Source organism: Callorhinus ursinus, unplaced genomic scaffold (assembly GCF_003265705.2).
Source record: "Callorhinus ursinus isolate GAN/ISIS: 27379988/994484 unplaced genomic scaffold, GSC_fseal_2.0 scaffold57, whole genome shotgun sequence".
Classification (NCBI taxonomy): Eukaryota; Metazoa; Chordata; class Mammalia; order Carnivora; family Otariidae; genus Callorhinus; species Callorhinus ursinus.
The window spans coordinates 7,660,438-7,681,727 of record NW_027397119.1 but is presented as its reverse complement, the minus strand read 5'-3'; the positions used below and the strand labels follow the sequence as shown (position 1 = coordinate 7,681,727).

The 21,290-nt window shown below is 53.8% G+C and overlaps 1 protein-coding gene and 1 long non-coding RNA gene across 3 annotated transcripts in view; one reads left to right on the top strand and one right to left on the bottom strand.

The window, feature by feature from the left end:
• LRRN2 (leucine rich repeat neuronal 2) overlaps positions 1–21,290 on the top strand; it is a 64,622-nt gene that overhangs the window by 21,120 nt on the left and 22,212 nt on the right. The window lies entirely within an intron of this gene.
• LOC141371132 (uncharacterized) lies at positions 61–7,274 on the bottom strand. The gene is made up of 2 exons (XR_012375820.1): positions 6,853–7,274; positions 61–890 (listed from the first exon to the last, which is right to left on the bottom strand). It is a non-coding gene; the product is annotated as an uncharacterized lncRNA (long non-coding RNA).

Below are 21,290 nucleotides of genomic sequence, written 5' to 3'. Positions count from 1 at the left end.
GGCAGCCCCTCATCCGCCCTCCGTGTCTACGATTATGTTAGTTCACAAATGTTACATAAATGGAATCACACAATCTATAATCTTTTATTATTGGCTTTTTTTTTCCCATCAGCATAATTTCCTGGAGGTTCATCCAGGTTGTTGCCTGTATTGGTAGTTTGCTCCTCTCTGTTGCTGAGCAATATCCTGTGATAGGGATGTCCTGCAGTTTAACTACTCATGCACCGCAGCACATTGGCATTACCCCATTTCAAGGGAGGAAACGAACTTGCCCCAGGTTGCACAGCTAGTAAGTGGCACTTAATATACACTTAGTAACAGGCACTCAGGAGTTGTTTATTGTACCAAGCTCAACTCATTGAGGACACTTCCTGCTCTTCTCTCGTGGTTTGCATCAAGGAGGTGCTCCATAGAGGCTTGCCAGTGAGCATGGGGAGGAGATGGCGTCTTATATTTACACAGATAGCAGCCACGTCTAACGTATCCCTGTGCCTAGGCATTCGAGAGAGAGGGGGTAGGACCCTCTCAAGGTCTTACAGAAGTGCCCTTCCAGTGTTGCTTGGAATATCAGAAAAGGAAAATTGGGGAAGTAAACATGATCATATACAGGGCTGGCACCTAATTGCCTAAAATGCCCAAAGCTGTTGGTTCCGAATTAATATATGCCATACTTGCATGGTATTTTGCATCTGATTTGCAGGTTGCTCATTTTAGCACAACACTGAGAAACCCTCCGGGCTCCTGCTTCTTGTCGCCACTGGCCTCTCAGCCGTCCCTGGGTCAGGCGTGCTGCTCCTGGGGCAGGCTGTGCTGGGGCAGCCCGCAGACACAGCGGGTTGGGTCCGGAACGTGCCCACCTCAAGCTGGAAAGCCTGCCAGGCTGTTTTCACCTATGGAAGAGGAGCTGCGTTATTGCCACTCGGCAGGGGCCTCCGGAGGCTTAATTAAGGAGGATTTGTGGAGCTGTTGGAAGTCCTCAAGCTCAGGTGTGGAGAGCCAAATGCGGATTAAGTGATTGGAAAGGAACCACAAGTCGGACTAGTCTCGCTCGTGGGCACAGCGCCCAGGAGATGGGCTTGCTTAAGCACCCCTGCCGTCCCTCTGTTGGGAGAGGTGAGGTCACAGGGAGCCCGCCCCAGCCTCCAGCGACACATTGGACATAAGTGGAGCGTCCGGGCCGGGACTCTCATAGAGGGTGTTGGGGAAACATGTCGCAGGGCCTCCAAGGGAACCCGTGGTTTTATTCCAATCAGGGCCTTACCAAGGGTCATGCATTAGAGGGACACATAAAGAAGGGTAGGTCCTGCCCTCGAGGAACTGCTAATGGGTTGACCTACCCTCAAAGCAATTAAAGAAATCATTAAACGCCACACTAAATGGTAGCGGCCCTAAAGCCAGTGGTAGTTGGCGGAAAGGACACACCCGGTTAATTGGAGAAGGTGTCCTGGAGGAGGTGAGACGCAGGCCCGAGTGAAGAATAGGCCGGGGAACAGGCTTCTCAGCCGTGCCACCCCCGTGACTCGGACTCGGGGAGGAACTGCAAATACGGAGCTAGGGGGACGTTCACAAAGAGGCATAAAACCAGACTTCAGAGTAATTTTGACCTCTTGGCAGGCCATCTGGGATTGTGTCCTCAGACCCCTGGGAATGCATGACCCCTCACTGTTGTCAGAGGCACTTCAGAGGAAGAACCAAAGAAGAGCGGACCCATGGTTGGGGGTAGTTGGGGTGGTAGAGGGTCTGCTGGGGAAAGGGCAAGTGGAGAAGTAGGGCCAAGGTGCGTGTGACTCAGGACCCGTGCTCCAAGGACGCAGGCGGAGGTTTGCTACTGCCGGGAGCTGAAGGGGGCAACGTTACCCCTGACGTGCCAGGGGGACAGGAGGCTACATGAGGCCGTAAGGAGAGGCACCCCAGAAGAGTGGGGAGAGGCTGGTCCTAGAGGTGCCCCAGAAGGAAGGGATTTAGCCACGTGGGGTGACTCTCGCCAGAGCGCCAGAGCCCACTGCTGAGAAATGCCGCTGGATGGAACATAGCTGGGGCATTGAGAAGCAGCTTGCGGGAGTATCTGCAAGAGGCTCTGTGTTTAGAGGGAGTAACAGACAGAAGGGACAGTTTGATGGTGGTTTTCAAAGGTGGGGAGCCGGTGAGAGAAGGAGTAGGTTTCCGGAGGATGGGGGAAGGGAAGTGTTTCCAGGGAGGAAACCTCTCTCCCAAGTCAGAGGGAAGCAAGAGGGAGTGGGCAGCAAGGAGGTAGGCAAAGGAGGTCACACCTGCCTGGCGCACCGGCCCCATGAGGCCGGCCAGGTGATGTTTGCAGAGGACAGGGTGCGGATGGGAGCACGGTGAGCAGCAGATGTAGAAGAGGCCTCTGCAGAGCGCCAGGGCGGCAGCGGGAGAGGAATGAACGGATTGCAGCAGAGTGCGGGTGAAGCGAGAATCCTGAATCTATAATAGGGCTGGGCTGTCGGCTTCCGTACATACTCCTGCAGTGCTTGGGGAGGAGAGGACCAGAGGCGAGTGGGGAGAATTGCTAGGTTCCTCATCGAGGCAGGGCAGCTGTGGCCTGTTTCCCACGCTGCCCAGCGTTCTGCAGAGAGACCCAGCCTGGCCGCTGCTGTGCACAACCCAGCAACACAGTCTGTTTGCCTGGCCTTGCCCTTGCTGTCTGGGGAGCTCTCCGCTTCTCAGAGCTTGAGGCCATTTCTTCTTGGCCTGACTTATCAATGGGCCTGGTTCTAAAAGAGTCCCATTTGCCCTCCACGGCTCTCTCTGCGCTGTTCTCATTTTTCTCCCCTCCTCGGTCTTGCAGCCGCTGCTTAATAGGCTGCAAGAGGGTCAGACTGGGAAGATGAATGCCGGCCTGTGGGGGACTGCATCCTGCGTCTCCATTAGGGAGGTGATGGAAGGCGGGAAACAGAGAATGGATAATCCAAGGAGACAAATAGGCACAAGGAGCAGCTTGCAGGATAATCCAAACGATGTTGCCATGCGTGCTTGGTGTGTGCTGTGGTGAGCTCCGGGCCACCGATTTACTGGTCTAATTGGGTCTGACTTCGAGAACGCTGGTTTCATTTCCCAGGGCAGAGTAGGCCGTGAGAAGAAACCAGGATGGGCAAAGAATGTTTGCTGGACAGAAGCCACCAAGTGAATACTCCTCTAGTGCACACATGAGCAGAATGGAGGGTCCGTGACAGCCGCCGCTGTAAGACTTGACACCCTGGAGCAGTCCAGATGCTGGCAGGTCACCCCAGAACACAGCGCCCTAAGCAGCGTGTTCCTCGCAGGTTGTGTGTCGACCCCTTCATGGCCACGTTAACGGGGGAGAGTGCCGGGAGAAATCCCTTAGGGGTGGGGTCAGGGCAGCGAGCCAGTGTGACATCGCGGTCCCTACCTGTACCTTGCTCACATGCCCCAGGTCCACGGGCTCCTGCCTCTGGGTGCTCTTTGCCAGAGGGACTGTGAAGACTCCCAGGGGCTACTGCCCTGCCCTCCCCCCCCCGCCCCCAACATTGGCTCATGCTTCCTTTGCACCTTTGGCATCAGCTAGTTCATGGTCCAAATGAAGGAGGGAGGGGAGGGCCTCTGAGGCAAAGCACATGAGATCGAAGGGATATCCCAGAAGGCTTCTGGAAATGATCTGGTTGAGCAACATGGCTTCTGGTCTCCGCTCTGGCCTCGGCATCCTGTATAATCTTGAGCAGCTCACCGAAGCTTGCAGGGCCTCCGTGTCCCTGCTAAGGGCAGCTTTCTGTCTCGGTCCCTGGATGGGGGAGGTTAAGAAAACCAGTTTCCAGTCATCATGAAACCAAGCTGTGCCCTAGGCAGTGGCGTCCCCAGATCCTCCCAGATGACTTCTGACATTTCTCAGGGTCCGGACCAGGGATGGTGGCAAATCTGAAGCCATCTGACCTGTGTTGAAGGCCTTGTTCCCAGCTACTTATCCGTTGTTTGACCTTGAGCAGGTTAACCTTTACCCGAAGGTCAATTTTTCATCCATAAGACTCATACCCGTCTGACATGTTTGTGAAAATCTAATAAGATAATGTGTGAGAAAGCATTTTTGCAAATTCTTACATGTGCTGTCACTCTTAGAGGTTGAGAGGGAGGGATAGCAGGGGACAGGGAAAGATTGAGGGGTTTGAGTCCTACAGACCAGAGTTCACAGTGCAGCTGTTTGGGAATCTGTGGCTTGGATGAGTTGATGAATGTGTCTTCATCTTGGTTGCATCTTCTGTAAGGTGGACATAAGTAAGCCTGGTCAGGGAATTATTGTGAGGGTCAAGTGACATGGTGTTTGTAAAGGATCAGGTACATGGTAAATGCTCCCCAAACATGGCTCCCTCCCTGTACCTCAGCCCTCCCAGCCCGTCTGCACCCTCCCCAGGGTCTTCTTTTTAGCCACGTGCCTTCAGGCTTGGGTTCCTTCTTCCTGTCCAGCAGCAGGTGCTTGCTGAGGCATGCACAATGGACCATACCCAGTGCCCAGTCCCTGTAGTCAGTGGGCCATTCCATGGTCCTTGACCTCTGCTTCCCTAGCCACTGCAGCTCCGACGGTGCCCAGGGGGCAGGAGTGCTCGAGAGGGTTCCTTGCTCAGAATAATGCTTTTCCCTGAGGGGGCGCACTCCCTGATCTAATCCTTTTTTTTTAAGATTTTATTTATTTGAGAGTGAGCAAGCGAGAGAGAGAGAGAGAATGAGCAAGGGGAGAGGGAGAAGCAGACTCCCCACTGAGCAGGGAGCCCGATGCAGGACTCGATCCCAGGACCCTGGGACCATGACCTGAGCCGAAGGCAGACGTTTCACAGACTGAGCCACACAGGCGCCCCTGTCCTGATGCTTCTTAGCCCAGAAAGCTGCCCCACCTTTCCATGACCTGCTTCATCTATGCTGCAGTGTGGCCAACCCTCCCTTACCCTCCCTGCCAAGGGCATCTGGGAGTCCTTCACCACCAGCCACCCCTCATGGCTCCCAGCAGGATGGCACTTAGGCCATTTGACTGGGCAGATGCCCAAGCTCCTGTGTTGTCTCATCTGTGGACCACCTGTCTCAAAAATCACCCTTGGGGACCATGGGGATGTTAACAATGCACATTCCCAGACAGCACTCCAGACCAACTAAATAGATTCCAGGACATCTAGCACTTTGCATTTTAAATAAGTACCCGTGTGATTCTTATGCACAGTAAAATTTGAAAACTACTGGTGTCTTTTTTTCCCCTCATTTTTATTAAGGTGGGACTCATACAGGGAAGCCCACAGATCGTTAAGTGTGCAGCTTGATGCATGCGTAGACGGGGTTTGTAATAACCCTCCATGTGACCCCAGCCCAGAGGAGGATGCAGAACCCCCCCAGGGGCTCTCTCACGCACCATTACACTCAGTTAACACCTGCAGAGGTGGCCACTATTCACAGTTCCAGTGACATAGGTTAGCTTTGCTGTTTCTGAATTTCATATGACTGGAGTACTTGGCTTCTTTCACTCAGTGTTATTTCATACTACCTACTCCTAAAAGGCCAAACAACTTCTCCTCCATTCCCTGCACTTAACCTTCCCCCGATAGGTGGGGATGTAGGCCAGCAGATAGATAGAAACAAATGAAAAAAGAAAGAAACCCGCTCTTTCCAGGTCATCACCTTAAACCCCTCTTGTTGCAGCTTCGCCCTTCCCCCCCTCCAGCCTTGTGGAGATCACATTTGGTCACCGGCCCTCAAGCATTCGTGCTCCCGGCCTCAAGCATTAGTGCTCCCGGAGGCTGAGCACCCATCGCCCTGCAGCCACAGAACACCAGGGCCCGTTCCCCTGCCAGGCTCCCTGTCGGCTGCTGGGGCCCCTCATTTGTTGTGTGAGGACTGCCAGAGAGTCCAAGCACACTCCAGATGAAATTGGCCAATTTAAGGTACAAATGAAAAGACAAATGAGATGGAAATTGCACAGAACAAGCCTACTCCTCATCAGGAGGTATCAATCCTGACATGCTGAGCGGAGCCCCCTCTTCGGGCCTTTCCTGCAGCCGAGGTCAGACAGGCTTCCCGGCCGTGGGAACCCCATCCCCTTGGCACCCGGCCAGGCAGAGCAACAACCCAGGAGGCTTTGGGGGGCAGCGGGGGGGGGGCCGGGGGGGGAAGGGGGGGGGGCAGAGGACACAAAGCAGAAACAGAATACAGAAAGAGGGTTCTGTCATCCCAAAAAGAAGGGACATAAATATTTTGAGCACCTACTATGTGCCAGGCCCTGAGCCGGGTGTTCCAAACTAAAAAGACTGACAAAGCTTGCCCCTAAGGGGCTCCCAGCCCAGGGGAAGGAAAGAGAGAGAAAAGAAGGCATGAGGAGGTCAGAGAAGGCAGGAGAGATGGAGGGCAGTGGGCGCACACAGCTGGAAAGGAGGAGCAGAGCATGCCACCCCCCCACCCTCCCCGGGCAAGCCAAGGCCATTTCAGGACCAGAGATATTCTGGAGCAGTAGGTACAAAGCAGGGAGGAAGGAACTGGAAGGAGGAGCAGCTGGGCCTGCCTCTCACCCCTGCACCTGGGAGGGACAACCATGAGGGCAGCCTGGAGAGAGAGACCTCACAAACAGCTCATTGGTTCTTGGTAAAGTGGCAAGGCGTGAGCTCACCGATCTAGTGAAGGGGACGAACCAATAAGCAAAATATTTGGATGGGGATGTACTCCATATTGTGTAAAGAGGAGTCAAAAACCCAGGAGTTCTCAATCCCTGGGTCTCATGCATTTTCTTAGTCCAGGGAGTTGCAGAGAGGCAGGGCATGCAAATTTGTTTTCATAGGGATCCAAGCTAAATACAGTTTTTGTAATAATAATAATACTAATAGCAAACACTGATAAAGCACTTACCATGATCCAGGCTGTTCTAAGCCCTTAACTTGTATTAATTCATTTGCATCGTAAATATGTGGGGGGAGGAGGAATAAGAATACATTTCAAAGCCAAACACAGTGACTTTTGAACTGTCTATCTCCTCCCCACCCCACGAAGTCAGCAGAGACGAAAGCTGACCACTAAAAGAGCTTTAAGCCCACTCTCCCTCACTTGAGTGACCATGAAGCAGAAGTCCTGGGGGGCTAGATTTGGAAGCAGCTCCAGGAGCACTCAAATGATTCCAGATCTCGGGCAGAGGGTCACCCTCTCCCTCCCCTGAGCTGAGGTGCCCCAAGCGAGGCCCCACACTAGGTGCTCAGGGAGAGAGGGACCCAGGAGACATCCTGAAGGCAATGGCTGGTCATGACGGTGAGCATGGCCCTCTCTCTAAGGACTGCTCTCTGCCATTACCAGAGCCAGAATCACATGCATCACACCATTGTGGATATCACTAAGCCCCACTGTCACCAGGGAACTAGTTTCCATAGCGACAGAGGAAAACTAGACCCTTGACATCTGGAGGGATGCATCACAGCCCTTCATGGATCCATGGAGTAGAAGCTGCCATGTAATTTTCCCCATAAAATGCAGCCAAGTAGGACTGAGCGCTGCAGTGAGGATGGTTAGTGAGAGCAAAGTCATCGAACTCAGCTCGCCGGGACATTTCTCAGGATCAGGCTCCCGGCCCGTGCAGCTCAGCACTGCACACTCTTTCACGTCAGGTAGGGTTTGCCTGTTACAGGAGAAATCACTTTATGAGAAACCTGACCATGCCGACAGTCTGCTGCTTTTCAAATGACAAAGCAAAGAGGGACTTCGATTAAACGCGGTAGACGGAATGCGTCCATGTTCCCATCTGCTACCACACCCACATAAGAGCGAAGGAGTAAAAAAGATGCAAGCCTGCAAGGGCAAGGGAGAGAACACCGCAAATCAGCAATGCCTATACAATTTTGGGAGTTGAGAAACTAACTGACTTGGGTTGATAGAGAAACACCTGGAGACCCCAATGGTGGAACCAGTGAGAAATGGGCAGATTCTTGCCCTAGATCCACAGAAAGGCTCAGAAATTGGTGACATCTGAAAACAGGGCATAGAGTAGGGCCCAAAAGAGGAGAGTGATCCCCCAGAGTGATTCCTCACCCCATTTCACCACAGAATTATCCCTGCTTTAACCTAACAGCCTCCTGGGGAGAACATTCATCAGGGACACTGACCCCAACAAGTGCTGGCTTGGGGACATGGGGGCAAGCATGGGTGGAGATGAGACAATATATTGAAAACTGGGCATTTGCTCAAGTTTGCAAGACAATGGGGGAGCCCCTTGCCCACTTCCTCCTGCTGGCTTAGGGAATGCTGGCGGCCAGGCAAATGGCCACATCTGGGGGGGGGGGCGTCCCCTGAAACCCCTCCCTGCTTGGTGAACCCAGCAGTTAACAGGCTCTGTCCATGCAAGCAGAGTTCCAGGCACCTTCGAAATGCCTCACTCATGAATATGAACTGGCGGCTAAGGATTACTAGATTTTTGAGGAAAGCATCAAATATTAAAAAAAAAAAAAAAACAAAGTCAAAGTAAACAGAAAACAACTTGAAGAAGCAAGTCCTATGCAAGGAGCCAAAGAAAACATAAACACCACCACCACCACCACCACCCTGGACATCCTCAGGGAGAGGAGAGGATTTGATGCCCACAGAACATCCCAGGGGCCTTTTTTAAAATTTGGGAAATAATTCACATACCATAAAATTCACCCTTTTAAAATATACAGTTTAGTGGTTTTCCCTCTATTTACAAGGCTGTGCATCCATCACCACTACCTAATTCCAGAACATTTTCATCATCCCCAAAAGAAACCTCATACGTAAGTGGAAGCATACAACACGTGGCCTTTGTGACTAGCTTCTTTCACTCGGCACCATGTTTTCAAGTGGCATTTGTGTTATGGCATGGATCAGCACTTCATCCCTTTTTATGGCTGAATGATACTGCATCGTGTGACTATTTCACAGGATATTCTTCCATTTATCACTTGATGAACATTTGGGTGATTTTTGTTTTTTAAGGAAAATGCAGAGAACAAGAATGAGCTCTTATAAATTGAACATATATATTCTGCTTCCTTAAATGAAAATGATCATTTCCAAATTGCAAGGATCCACTAGGTGCCCAGGACAGTTAGTGAAAACAGACCCTCACAAGGACACATTTCGAAATTTCAGAACATCGGGGATAAAGATTCTACAGCTCTCTAGGAAGAAAGAGACAGGCCTTAGGGTAGCAGCCGACTTCTCCCCAGTACCCTGGAAGCAAGTAGAGAGTGGAAAAATGCCTTCAAACCTGCGAGGGGAAGTTATTTTTAGTCTAAAATTATATTTCTAGTCAACCTGTCAATTAATTATGGAGAACAATTAAAGACATTTTCAAACATGCAGATTTTCAAGAAACTTACTTCTTTTTCAAAAGTAACTAAAGGGTGTGCTGCACCAAAATAAGAAAGAGAACCTGAAACCTGGGGAGAGAGACAAACAATATTTACTACCATAGGAAAAATCATGAAAGGATACGCATCAATACAGCAGTGGTTAGCATAAGGAGGTGGAAAAGTAGGTTGTTGGCGGGGAGCCTGGGTGGCTCGGTAGGTTGAGCGTCCCCACTCTTGATTTCGGCTCAGGCTGTGATCTCAGGGTCGTGAGATCCAGTCCTGCATCGGGCTCCGCACCGAACAGGGAGTCTGCTTGATATTCTCTTCCTCTCCCTCTGCCCCATCCCATCCCCCCCGCCCACCCCCGTACTCTGTCTCTGTCTCTGTCTCTGTCTCTCTCAAAAAAAAGATATGGTTTATTTCTCCACATGTTTTTCCATATTTCCTAATTTTTCAATAATAGTGCTGTATGGGACCCAAATTACTGTCTATTTGTTGGCAGACAGGGATACAGAGAGCCCGAGCCGGGAGCGGTGCAGGGGAAAGACGTGCTGCTCTGAGGGCCAGCTCTCACCACCACTACCCTGCCCTGTTGGCACCCCTCCCAGCTTCCGGGATGAGTCAGATCTGAGTGTCTTATCAGCTCTGCTGGGCTGCGAGCGGCCCCAGGACAGAGCTGGGTCTCGTTCATCTCATGTACCCCCAGCGTGTGGCAGAGAGCGGGTACGGAATCTGTGCTTCAGTGAATGGAGAGAGGGAGGGAAGAAGGAGGAAAAAAAAATAGGAAAGAGAAAACCACCACCAAAAGTAGACCATAAACTGAATGAGACCCCCAGGGTCGGGATGCTGTAAAGTTTTTATAGACCTCCTGGCTGGGAAGTCAGGTTGGCTGGTGATCAAGGAAAGTGACCAGCCTTAGGCTTCCCTCAGGGCTCCCCAACCTGGGGCCAGAGGAGCCAACTCCTGCAGTCAATCATCCCCCCAACATAGAACTTAAGAGTTGAGAGGGACTAGTTTTCACGTGGCCGAGTCCTTTCACCTTGTGAATCAGAGCCAGAAGCCCAGAGTTCCAGTGTGTGACCTCGTACAGGTCACTTCCCTGCTCCGGGCCTCAGTTTCTTCCCTTGTAAAACAAGGAAGCAAGATGAGGTGGATGTGCAGGTGCCTTCCAGCTCTGACCTTCCCAGGATCTACAACATCCCAGGAAAGGGAGGACCACCTCACGGGGCTTAGGTGGGGAAGCCGCTCAAGTCCCAGACCCCCCGGTGAGGGTAGAAGGTGGGGGAAAGGCCCCGCCTCCCAGCCAGCTCTTTCCAGCAGCTTCTGAAATGGACACAGGAGCAGGACAGCCTGAGGCCCCTTTCCCCCTAGGAGGCAGACACCGGCCTGGGACGGCGAGTGTGTACCCAGGCGCCTGTGTCACATTCACCTGCTTGGGAACGAGTTCAGCCTGCAGGTTTCTGGGCTCAGGGACCAGAGGGGTGGGATGGGTATTTGCGTGTTCACAAGTGCTCCAGGTGATCCTGGGGCATGTTGATTTGAGAAGTGTTGGATTAAGGGGGCTGGGATTTGGGAGAGGAGGTTCAGTGCTCATAATCGAAATAACTACCATTTATCCAGTACCTGCTCCATGTGGGGCACTTTTTGACATCTCTAATCTTTACAACCACCACCCTGTAAAGTAGGTATTATTACTGTAATTGCACAGAAGAGAAAACTGAGACCCAGAGCAATTAACTTGCCAGACATCACGCAGCTAACCAGACAAAGAGCCAAAAATTTTAACTCCAGTCCTTCTTGGCTCCTCAACACAACCCTGGCTCCTTGCTTCACGCCTAACCAGCTGCTGCTTGCCTGCCTCCAGTGTTTGGAGGTGCCCCGCTGAACTGGCGGCGGGGGGAGGTGGGGTTCACGCGAAAGCGGAGCCGCCATGCTGAGGAGGAGCGGGATGTGCAGGAGGCCCACTGCCCATCTCTGCTTTTCCCTGTCCCTCTACCTCTCGGGCATTCCTCAGGCTCCTAGGTGCTGTTTTGACAGGGCGTGAGGCGTCCACAACCTCCGGCTTCCCCCCCCCTTCCCAGCCTCCTGTTGTCTCCCTAATTAAAGACGCGCGACGCGCAGATTCCTTCCCCCTGCTGTGCGGGGCTGGCAGTGCGTGCACAGCCCGCTGGGGATGGTGGCACCTGGTACCCTAACACCAGGAGACACCTGGGCGCCTGCAGAGGCCAGCCGGGGAAGCGGGGCGGAGCAGGGGAGCCCCACACTGGGGACGAGGGGGTTGCCAGGAGTTCTCACCCGCCCCCCACAACTTAGCCAGAACTCCCGGTCCCCCTTCTAAAGAGTTTTCGGAGTGACATTCCCCATCAGCCCTGTCACCTGCTCCTGTGTTCCACTCTGTGGTGGCTCCCCTGAGAGGCGCCCCCCTTAGCCTCTGCTGGTGGTTCTCTCTGCCTCACTGTGACCAACCCTTTGGCTTGCCCAGGACGGAGGGGGTTTGGGGCAGATTCAGGATTTAAGTGCTAACACCAGGAAATGGGGATGAATGAGTCACCTGACCCTGCCTCCCCAGTCAGGTCTCTATCCATACGTCCGCTCTTCAAAGAGGGCTTCCCTGGCCCCTCCGAGGAAAATGGCACCAAGTCACTCTACCCTAACTCCGTGTTTACTTCCTGAACTCGTTTTCTATTGTTGCCATGTATTTACCATAAATTTAGCAGCTTAGGGGCGCCTGGGTGGCTCAGCGGTTAAGCGTCTGCCTTTGGCTCAGGTCACGGTCCCAGGGTCCTGGGATCGAGCCCCGCATCGGGCTCCTTGTTCAGTGGGAAGCCTGCTTCTCCCTCTCCCACTCCCCCTGTTTGTGTTCCCTCTCTCGCTGTGTCTCTCTGTCAAATTAAAAAAAAAAAATTAGCAGCTTAGAAACAACACTGACATGGTGCCTCACAGTGCTATAGGTCAGAAGTCCGTCCAGATGCGCTCAGCTGGTTTCTCTGCTCCAGGTTTCAGAAGGCCAAAATCCAGCGTCCGCTCTGGAGAGAATCTGCTTCCGAGTTGACTCAAGTGGCTGGTGGAATCCTGTTCCCTGAGGTTATAAGACTGAGGTCCCTGTTTCCTTGCTGGCTGTCAGCTCCTAGAGGCCTCTCTTTGGTCCCTGTGTGTCCATCTCAGAACCAGCAACAGGACATGAAATGCTTGAATGCTCGGAACCCCTCTTCTGCTTCCCCCTGGAGAAAGGTCTCTACTTTTCAGGGCTCGTGTGATTGGATTTCTCCCATCCAGATAATCCAGGACCCTCTCCCTAATCTTGAGTTCCTTGACCTTAATTGCAACTGCACTATTCCTTTTTCTGGGTTAAGGCTAACAAATCCGACAGGTTCCAGGGATGAGGGCGTGGACATCTTTGGAGGGCCATGCTGCTTCCCGTGTTCCTTCAGAGCCCTTGGCACTATCTGATGTCACATTTACTTACCTGTTGAGTCTCCATGCATTGTCCATCCTTCTTCACTATCATAAGCTCCATGAGAGAAGGGATTGTGTCTCTGTTCACTGCTGTGTCCCTAACCCTCCTTAAACAGTACCTGGCACATAGGAGGCCATTGGTGTTTGTTGAATGAAACGTTGCAAGGGCTGTTGAATGCCCAGTAGAAATGAGAACTTCTGGGAAAATGGAAGGAGACTTCTCAGAGCTCACCGCTCAGCGGGTCAGATTGCACAGGTTAGGCAGGGAGACACCCGAAGGCTAGAGCGCCCCCTCCTGGCAGCTGGAAGCCCTGAGCATTGGGACTTCTGAGCCCCTGAACCTTCTGACCTACTGCTTCCCCAGCCCCGCCTTTCGGACATGTTCTCCCCTCCTCCCACCCGGGACCCCCAGACCCTCCGTCTCTCCCTGCCTGAGGATCCCAAAGGGCAGAAACCCGAGGCTGGGTGGCTACCCTGAGGCTGGTGACCAGGGGGAGGACCAGTCCAGGAGGAGGCAGAGATTGCCGTGCCTCAGCTGGGTTCAAAGCCAGTCCACCTGGGACTTCAGACAATTAATTTCCCCAATCTGCAAAACGATCAGCTTCAGAGGGAAAACAATTAGCCCACTGCAAATTGTAATTGTCATCTCACTCCTGATTTTAATTTGGACTAATGAGGGCTAAGTGATTCTGGCTTCCTCCGTCCCCACCCCCCACCCCCCACCCCCACCCCCCCCACCCCCCGCCCTGTGGCCCTGGGTCCTCACCTGCGAGGAGAGGGGGGGCACTTAACCCTCAGCTGCCCGCCTTGCACCGGTGGCTGAGGGACATTTTGGGCTGGCACAGGGCTGTGGCTGGGCTGAGCACGAGAAAGCAGGTCCTGGCAGGAGGGGGGAAGAAGAGAATGCCTCCGGCCCACAGGGGAGCTGCCTGTTTACAAGGCTTCTAGGCATTCAGAGTTTTATGGAACAGAATTGACTACCGGCTCGCTCCTCTGTCACAGCCGGTTAACTCTGGCTGCGCAGTCTCCGGGGACCCGCTTCCAGGAGCGCCCGGCTGCCTCCCTTGAGCCAGGGCGCCTCTGCCTGGCCTGGCTCTCCCCCCCTCCCCCCCAGCCCACAGCTCTGGGGCAGTGAGGCTGTGATTCTCTGCAGCTGGAGAGGGCTCGCAGGCCCACCATCCGCTAGTCCTGGGGGTCGGGTGGGTGGTCTAATGCCGACTCCCACTGCGCAGACGCAGGCCTCGCAGGCCCCGAGAGGGAAGGGTCTTGCTCCAGGTCACACAGAGGTCTGTCATGCTTTGTTATTATTGCTGAATTCCGTCCTCCCTTCCCAGACACCTCTTTCCTCTCACGTCGCGTCGCAGGCTTGACACCCAGCACAGGGCCTGGCGTGCTGCAGATGCAGGAAAGAAGAAAGCAAAGTCCCCCCGAGTCCTAGTCTGGCTCCTCCACCACACCTGTCCCCACACTTTGCCTCCACTCTGGTTAGGCTGATTAGATGCACTCATTCACACATCATTCATTCTTTGCTCCCTGCGGTGGCAGTTGTGCTGGGGGCCATACCAGGTGCTGGGATCCAGAGACCAGTAAGACCCAGCCTGCCCTCAAGGACCTCACAGTCTAGCGGTTCAGCCCTGGGCCCCCAAACCCTCAGCAGATCGCTCTTCAGGGAGAACTGACGCCAGGTCCCGAGCAGCAGCTGGTCAGGGAATCAACCCTAGCTCCTGGCCTCGGCCCCGGGATGGGGGGCAACCCTCAGCTCGCCCACATCTTTGAGGAGCTACTGCTTATAAGTTTGGAATCGGGAATCCTGAGCTCTTGTCTCGGCTTTCTCGATTTGCTCTGTGGCCTCACACACGCCCCTTCCCTGGGCTCCCCCATCCCGAAGCCAGGGCCCCGGGCTCTGCAGCGTTCACCTCTGGATCCTGTGACTCTGGCAGAACGTTCTCCCCAGCCTCACCTGCTCGTGGAGGTCCAGTCCAGGCCTGCAGCCACCACCATGTAGCCTGGAATCCCTGTTCCTCATCTGCTAAGTGGGGACGGTGGTGACAAAAGTGTGTTGCGTGGTGACAACTCCATGCAGGTGAAAGTGTTTATACAAAGTCGAGAACAAGCCCCAAGTGCCCCCCTGAGCCGGTGAGGAAACCCTGCCGTCACCCATAGGAGGGTGGTGTTGGCGTGCCCTGGGGGTCCCTACTGCCCCTCGGGCGCCACCCTTCAGCCCAGTGGAGGCAGGTGGAGAGGTGGGAGGCACACGGAACTGGGAATTGGGAGAGGAAGGGCTTTCCTGTCTCTGAGCCTCAGCTCCCTGGGGCCACTGGCCTGGGTCATGTCTCAGGTTGCTAACCCTGACACCCCCAACCCCGCAGTGCAGACTCTTCCAACGGGGGCAGCGGGGGCGGAGGGCAGCCTGTGAGAGCTTGCAGCTTCCTCTTGCTCTTCCCCGGGGGAAGGCTGCGCTTCTCCAACATTCTCCTACTCTTTGCATTTTCTCCATTGTCTTCCCCCTCGCACGAATACTCCTCCGAGGCGAGGCTCGAGCCCTTCAGTTCTAGCCCCTATGTCTCCCCCACGGCTTGTTGGGCCTTTGGTGGCTTTAGTGCCTCGAATTCCTCCCCTCCCCATGCGGCCCCCGACCTCTGCTGCAGCACCATACCTCCCTCCTGCCCCTCCTTGGCCTGGCCCGAGGGGAGGGTGTTGAGAGGTCAGCTCCACAGCCTCAATACCCAGTCGGCTCAGAGGCGGCTTAGAACCCATCATCATACACCTGTCTCTTGTCACTAAAGAAGAACCAGCCACTCCAGTGCGGCTGCCTCCTCATGGTGGGCGTTCTTATGGAGACCCCTGTTGCTGCAGCATGAGCCGTGACCCCCAAGTGTCCAGGTGTGTGGTCACCGCCCCCCCCCCAGCTTTCCCTCCCCTCATAATGCATATCTGGTCTTCCGCTTCTGCTCAAACATCTCATGCCCAGCTGCTGAGGGGGCGGACGGAAAGGAAGCCTGCTCCCTGGAGAAGTGGGTGACTTGCGGGGGATGGGAGGTGAGGGTTCTGTCCTCCTCAGAATCACTAGACCTGGGATCTCCACCTGTGGCTATCCAAGAACACCTCCAGAGTACGTTAAGCACGGAGGTTCCTGGGTCTGACCTCAGAGAATCTAATGCTGGGAGTCTGGGGTGGATTCCAGGAATCTTCATGCTTAACAGGCACTCTGGCTGGGTGTTTATGGCTCAGGGGGGGACCATGGACCACGCTCTGTGAAACATTCGTCTGGATCCATCAAGAGGAGCTGTTGTCTCTTACTCTTTAAGGCCTTGGAATTTAGGATCGGAGAGAGAAGCCGTCAGCTCCCCACTCTGGCCTTGTCAGAGGCCTGGAGGACTGGCTGACCCTAGGTTTTCCTCGTCCTGCCTTGCTCACCCCTGCTACTCCTGACCTGCATCCCCAGCGCCCTGGCTGAGGAGTGGGAGCCACAGGGGCGGAGAGGGGCTGGTTGGGGGCGGCAGCTGGGAGCAGGGATGATCTCTGTGGGAAGGATATTTCTTTCCCCAGGGATAAGGCAATGCTGTCGTGTCCCTGGCTAAAGATTTGAAGGCCCCTCTCACCTTCTGTAGACATATCTTGTGACCAAAGCACTTTGAATTCTTCATCTGGGCTCACTCGGCTGGTCACAGCCCCAGGCGTCAGATACAGATGCCATGGAAGCTTTAGCTACAGCCCCTGGCTGGTTTCAGACCCCAACCCAGGGGGTAGTGGTGTCTTTGCCGGCAGGAACCAGCACATCATGTCACCCTAGGACACACAGGAGCACCAATGCTGCACCCCCTCCACCGTGCCCGGGCCATCACGGCTGCTTGCCCTTCAAAATGATGCAGGTGAGGAAACAGGCTCCTGGAGGTTAGGTAATTCATATTAAGGGTCTAACTTTGGGGAGGACTCAAGGCACATGCCCCAATCCTTTCGTTTTACAGTTGAGAAAATCGAGGTCTACAAAGGGGTAGTGGTTTCCCAGATTCTCACAGAGAGCAGTGGAAGAGCTAAGCATGCAGCTAATCAGTGATGAGGCTAGAAGAACATTCAGTCCTGGCCCCCAGGAACGGGGACGGGGGAGGGGGTCACCCGTGTCGCTGGTGTCAGGTCACATGTTTTCCACACATCACATGATTCAGTCCCCACACCAACCGCCCAAGAACACTCTACCACAATTTCACGTTTGACGAGATGAGGAAGTTGGGACTTGCAGAGGTCAAACGACTCAACCAAGGATCCTTGAGTAAGGGGTGGAGGTGGGATTTGAACCGAAGTCTTTCTGACCCAGTCCGTGCTAGCGCTGCTGAATGAACTATAATGCAAACCACATGTGTGATCTGAATATTCCCGTAGCCACATTAAAAAGTAGTAAGTAACAGGTGAAATTAATACTGTTATTTAACCCACTGTATCCCCCCGAAATGCCCATTTCAAAATTTAATCGACATAACTTATTAATGAGGTATTGCGCCTTCTTTGTCCACATTAAATCTTCTCAAGCTGGCATGCATTTGCGTGTAGAGCACACGTCACTTTGGCCACATTCCCAAAGCCGGATGACCACATATGGGGGCTACCATATTGAACAGGGTGACTCAGCATAAAATTCGGAGCCATCTTCCCAGGCGTCTGCTGCCCCTGACTTCCTGCTGTCCTGGGGGAGCAGCCCCCCCCCCTTCCTCTGGGTTCTCTCCGGATTGTGCGCTTCTTCCCTTCCCTCTCCTCCGCCCATCTTCCAGTACGCCTGTGTCTCTCTCATCCCCTCTCTCTCCTTAGCTCTCTCTCGGAGAAGGTCTTGTTGTCAGACAAGAAACCTTTAAATAGGTGAGACAAAGGTGACACATGTCCCTCATTTACATTCGGGTTCTCTCTGGCAATCTCTCTGGCCCTGTTGAATGGCACCTCTATCAAAACATCTCATTTGGAAATGTCGGAGCGGCCTTTGATAAGTCATCAGTCACCCTGATGGCGGCTGACAGACGGGTAACGGTGTGGCGGCATCTAATACACTGTGGAATGCGTCTTTTGCAATTGCGTCGTATTTTATTTATTCAGCGTGGCATGAAATCTCTCTCGAAGGAAAGAAACTGTTAACCTTGCCACACCAGGCTCCTCAAGGGCTTCTTTTGCCTTTGCCTTCCAGCCTCCTTTCCCACCTGGAGGTAGAATCTTCCAGTTACTGTAGGCCACGCTCTTGGGCACCTCCTCTCCGACTCCCACAGGACTCAAGCCAGCCACCCTCGTGCCACCACTACTGGAAGCTGTCAGAGCTGCTGGCCCCCTGCAGGGCCCTGGCTCAGAACCCAGGTGCTTGGAGTTGTCCATGAATCTCACCTGGGTCCCGAAGCAGGGAGAAGATGGGGCCTCCTTCTCAGGCAGCCACCGTCTTCCTGGATGCAACTGCTGGTCCCTTTTCCCTTCCCCCTCTCCCTCCCACCCTGCCCCGGCTCCTGCAGCCCTGCTCTCCCCAGGGGCTCTACTGCTCCCCAGCTGTGCACAAACCCAAGCACCTAGGGTCCCTACTTTCTCTTAATTTCAACGGGAACAGTGTAGGTTTTTGGAAAGGAAAGTTCACTAAAAACTAAAGAAAAACAATAACACACTTGGGGAAAAAAACCCAGAAAGCATAGAAATCAGTCCCAAGTTTTTTTTTTCAGATCACATATTTCCAGTCAAAGACAAAGGCAGCTCAAGTCCCTGATGGGATGGGCTAGTTCAGTCCAAGCAGGCTGCTCCCGGCTCTTTCCCCCGTTTCACCCTTGTGTCTGGAGTTCCCCTCCGTTTTCTCACTCTGGAGGGCTTCCTCCCCGACCCTCCCCGCACTTTCTCCCCACCCTTTGGGGGTTAAGGCTTTGGCCAAATAGTGCAAGTAACCAAACATGGCGGGTTAGAAATAGGCAGGACAAAGGCTCCTGAGTTGTCACTGAGTTAGAGGAAGAAATCGCTATGCTGGGCACCTGGGTGGCTCAGTCGGTTAAGGGTTGGACTCTTGGTTTCAGCTGGGGTCATGATCTCGGGTCGTGAGATCGAACCCTGTGTGGGGCTCCGCACTCAGTGGAGGAGTCTGCTGGAGATTCTCTCTCTCCCTCTTCCTCTGCCCCTACCCCTGCTTGTGCTCTCTCTCTCTCCAAAATAAATAAATATATCTTTAAAAGAAAAGAAATCACTATGCTAAAATAGCCATACTTCATGGAGATGGTGATATTTTTTAGAGCTTTACCTTGTCGACATAAACGCTGGTGTGAAATCCTCTGACCCACAAACAGACATGTTGGATGTCTGTCCAAAACCACACTGGCAACTGATTCAAACCATCCTCCAACTATTCTCTTTGTCTTCGTCATCGGTGAAGAAGAAGCACCACATGCGTGTCTGTGCGCGCACACACACACACACACGTGCACATGCACACACACAGTGTTTCAGTGTGAGCCTTTCTCCCATCCCTGTTTCTTCTGGGTGCTTTGTGATGGTTTCTGCAGAAGACAGCATCTTGTAAAGAACGCTCACTCTAGAGCTGAACCCACCTGGCTCTGATTTTGCCCCTTCGTGCATGGCTCTCTGCAAGGAAGCCAGCCTCTCAGCCTCAGTGTCCTCATCTGTGAGATGAGGGTCAAGGATGCCAGTCTCGTAGAGCTAGACCTAACACTGCCAGTGCTCACGATTGTCAGCCCCCTTCCTCATCCCCTCCCCAGCCTCTCCCTCTCCCGTGCAGGTGTGAGGTGGAGAAGGTTCCAACCTTCCTCTGCCCTTGCCTCGTGGCTTGGAGTAGCCGACTGCGGAATCCAAATGGGATGCGCACGTCCCCCTCTGTCACCTGCCTACACCTCTAGTCGGGACACAGGGTTGGGCCCTACGTCAGCAGGACCCAAGCTAGCCACCCTTGAGGGGGGACTGCCTCCTTCACAGGAAGCCTTCTGTTAAGGGGGACCCCACTGCCAGCTGTGGACAAGCACACCGTTTCTTATTTTACCCCAGCCCACATTTATTGACCGCGGACTGCTTGCCAGACTCTGTGCAAGGGGAAGGGGAGGCCGGGACGGAGCAGGCCCAGCCCGTTCTCTGCAGAAGCTCGGCCTAGGGAAGTAGACGGCCACCGCATGGCACCTGCTAAACCAGGGAAGGTGCTGTGGGAGCAAGAGGAGGGAGAGAATGTGTCACAGAGGAGTTGACAATTGAGCTGGCACTTGGAGGCTAATTAAGAGCTCCCCAAGCAGAGAATGGAAGGGTATTCCAGAACAACACATTCAAAGACCTGAAAGCCCAAAAGAGAGCAGCCAGTGCCTATAGCGTTTGGGGAAAGAGAAGAGGAGGGGAGGGCCTGGAGAGGTGGGTAGGGACGGGACTGGGGGGGGAGCAGCTACGGCTGGAGGAGCCAAGGGGTCTGCCCTTCAGTCAAGGGGAGAAGCAACCTCTCATCACAGGGAAAGAGATGGAATGGACAGATGGGACGTGCAGGTAGCAACTGTGGAATGTCAGGACAGAGCACTGTAAGGGGACACTTCCTGGAAGAGGAAGGGCCCCAGGCAAGCCACGAAGGATCGGAAGATTCTGGTCGACGTGGGGAAAGTGGCCTCTGATTGCCATTCACATGTGACCAGCAGCCACGCGCCTGGGGTGCCGTCTCCTCTGATACTGTAGTGACGCAGCAGACGGGGGGGGGGAGCGCAGGTCCCTGCCCGTGCCTGCCGGGGAAGAGGACTCTGGCTGAGCTCCTTCCGTGTGCCTACACTATGCCAGATTGTCAGCAGGACCTCAGTGAATCCTCAGGATAACCCCATGAGGTACTATTCCCATTCTACAGCTATGGAAACTGACAGGGAGACCAAGTAACTTGTTCAAGTTCACACAGCTAGTAAGACACAGAAGTAGGCTGTGAACTCAGGTCTTTCCTGTGCTAAAGGCTTTGTTCTTTCCACACCGCTGTGCAGAGCGTTTGGTTCCCAGCTTCCTGAACCTGATCTCCTCTTAGCCCTGGGGTTCTGGAGGAATTTATATGACATTGATGCTGCCTTCATCATCAGAAGGCTGTCACGAGAGTGACAGGGAACAGTAGATACGGAGCTGTCACAATGAGAAAAATGAGGTGAGGGGGAAATCACTTCATCATTGCCTCTAGCTTAGAGGCAGCCACGACTCTGCCTGGCAAAGGGCTCTGTCATCGTTCTGCGTTAGCCGCATCCCCAAACTCGTCCTAGCCCCCCTCTTCAAGCAGGTGGAATCCACCTCTGCATTCCGAAAGGTGAAGGGACCTTTATGGAAAAGTTAGCCACCCATCACCGTCAGAACTGACCAAGGAAGAGAGCAGCGCTTCTTAACATTTTGGGGTCATAGACCCCACTGAGAATCTGAGGCAAGAGTTGGCCCTTCCCTCCAGGAAGAAACACACACACACACACACACACACACACACACACGTTTGCACACAATTGTAGGTACTTCCACACTCTTCAGCCTATCTGTGGACTCGAGATTCAGTAGGCTTTTTTTCTGGAGATGCTGGGGAAA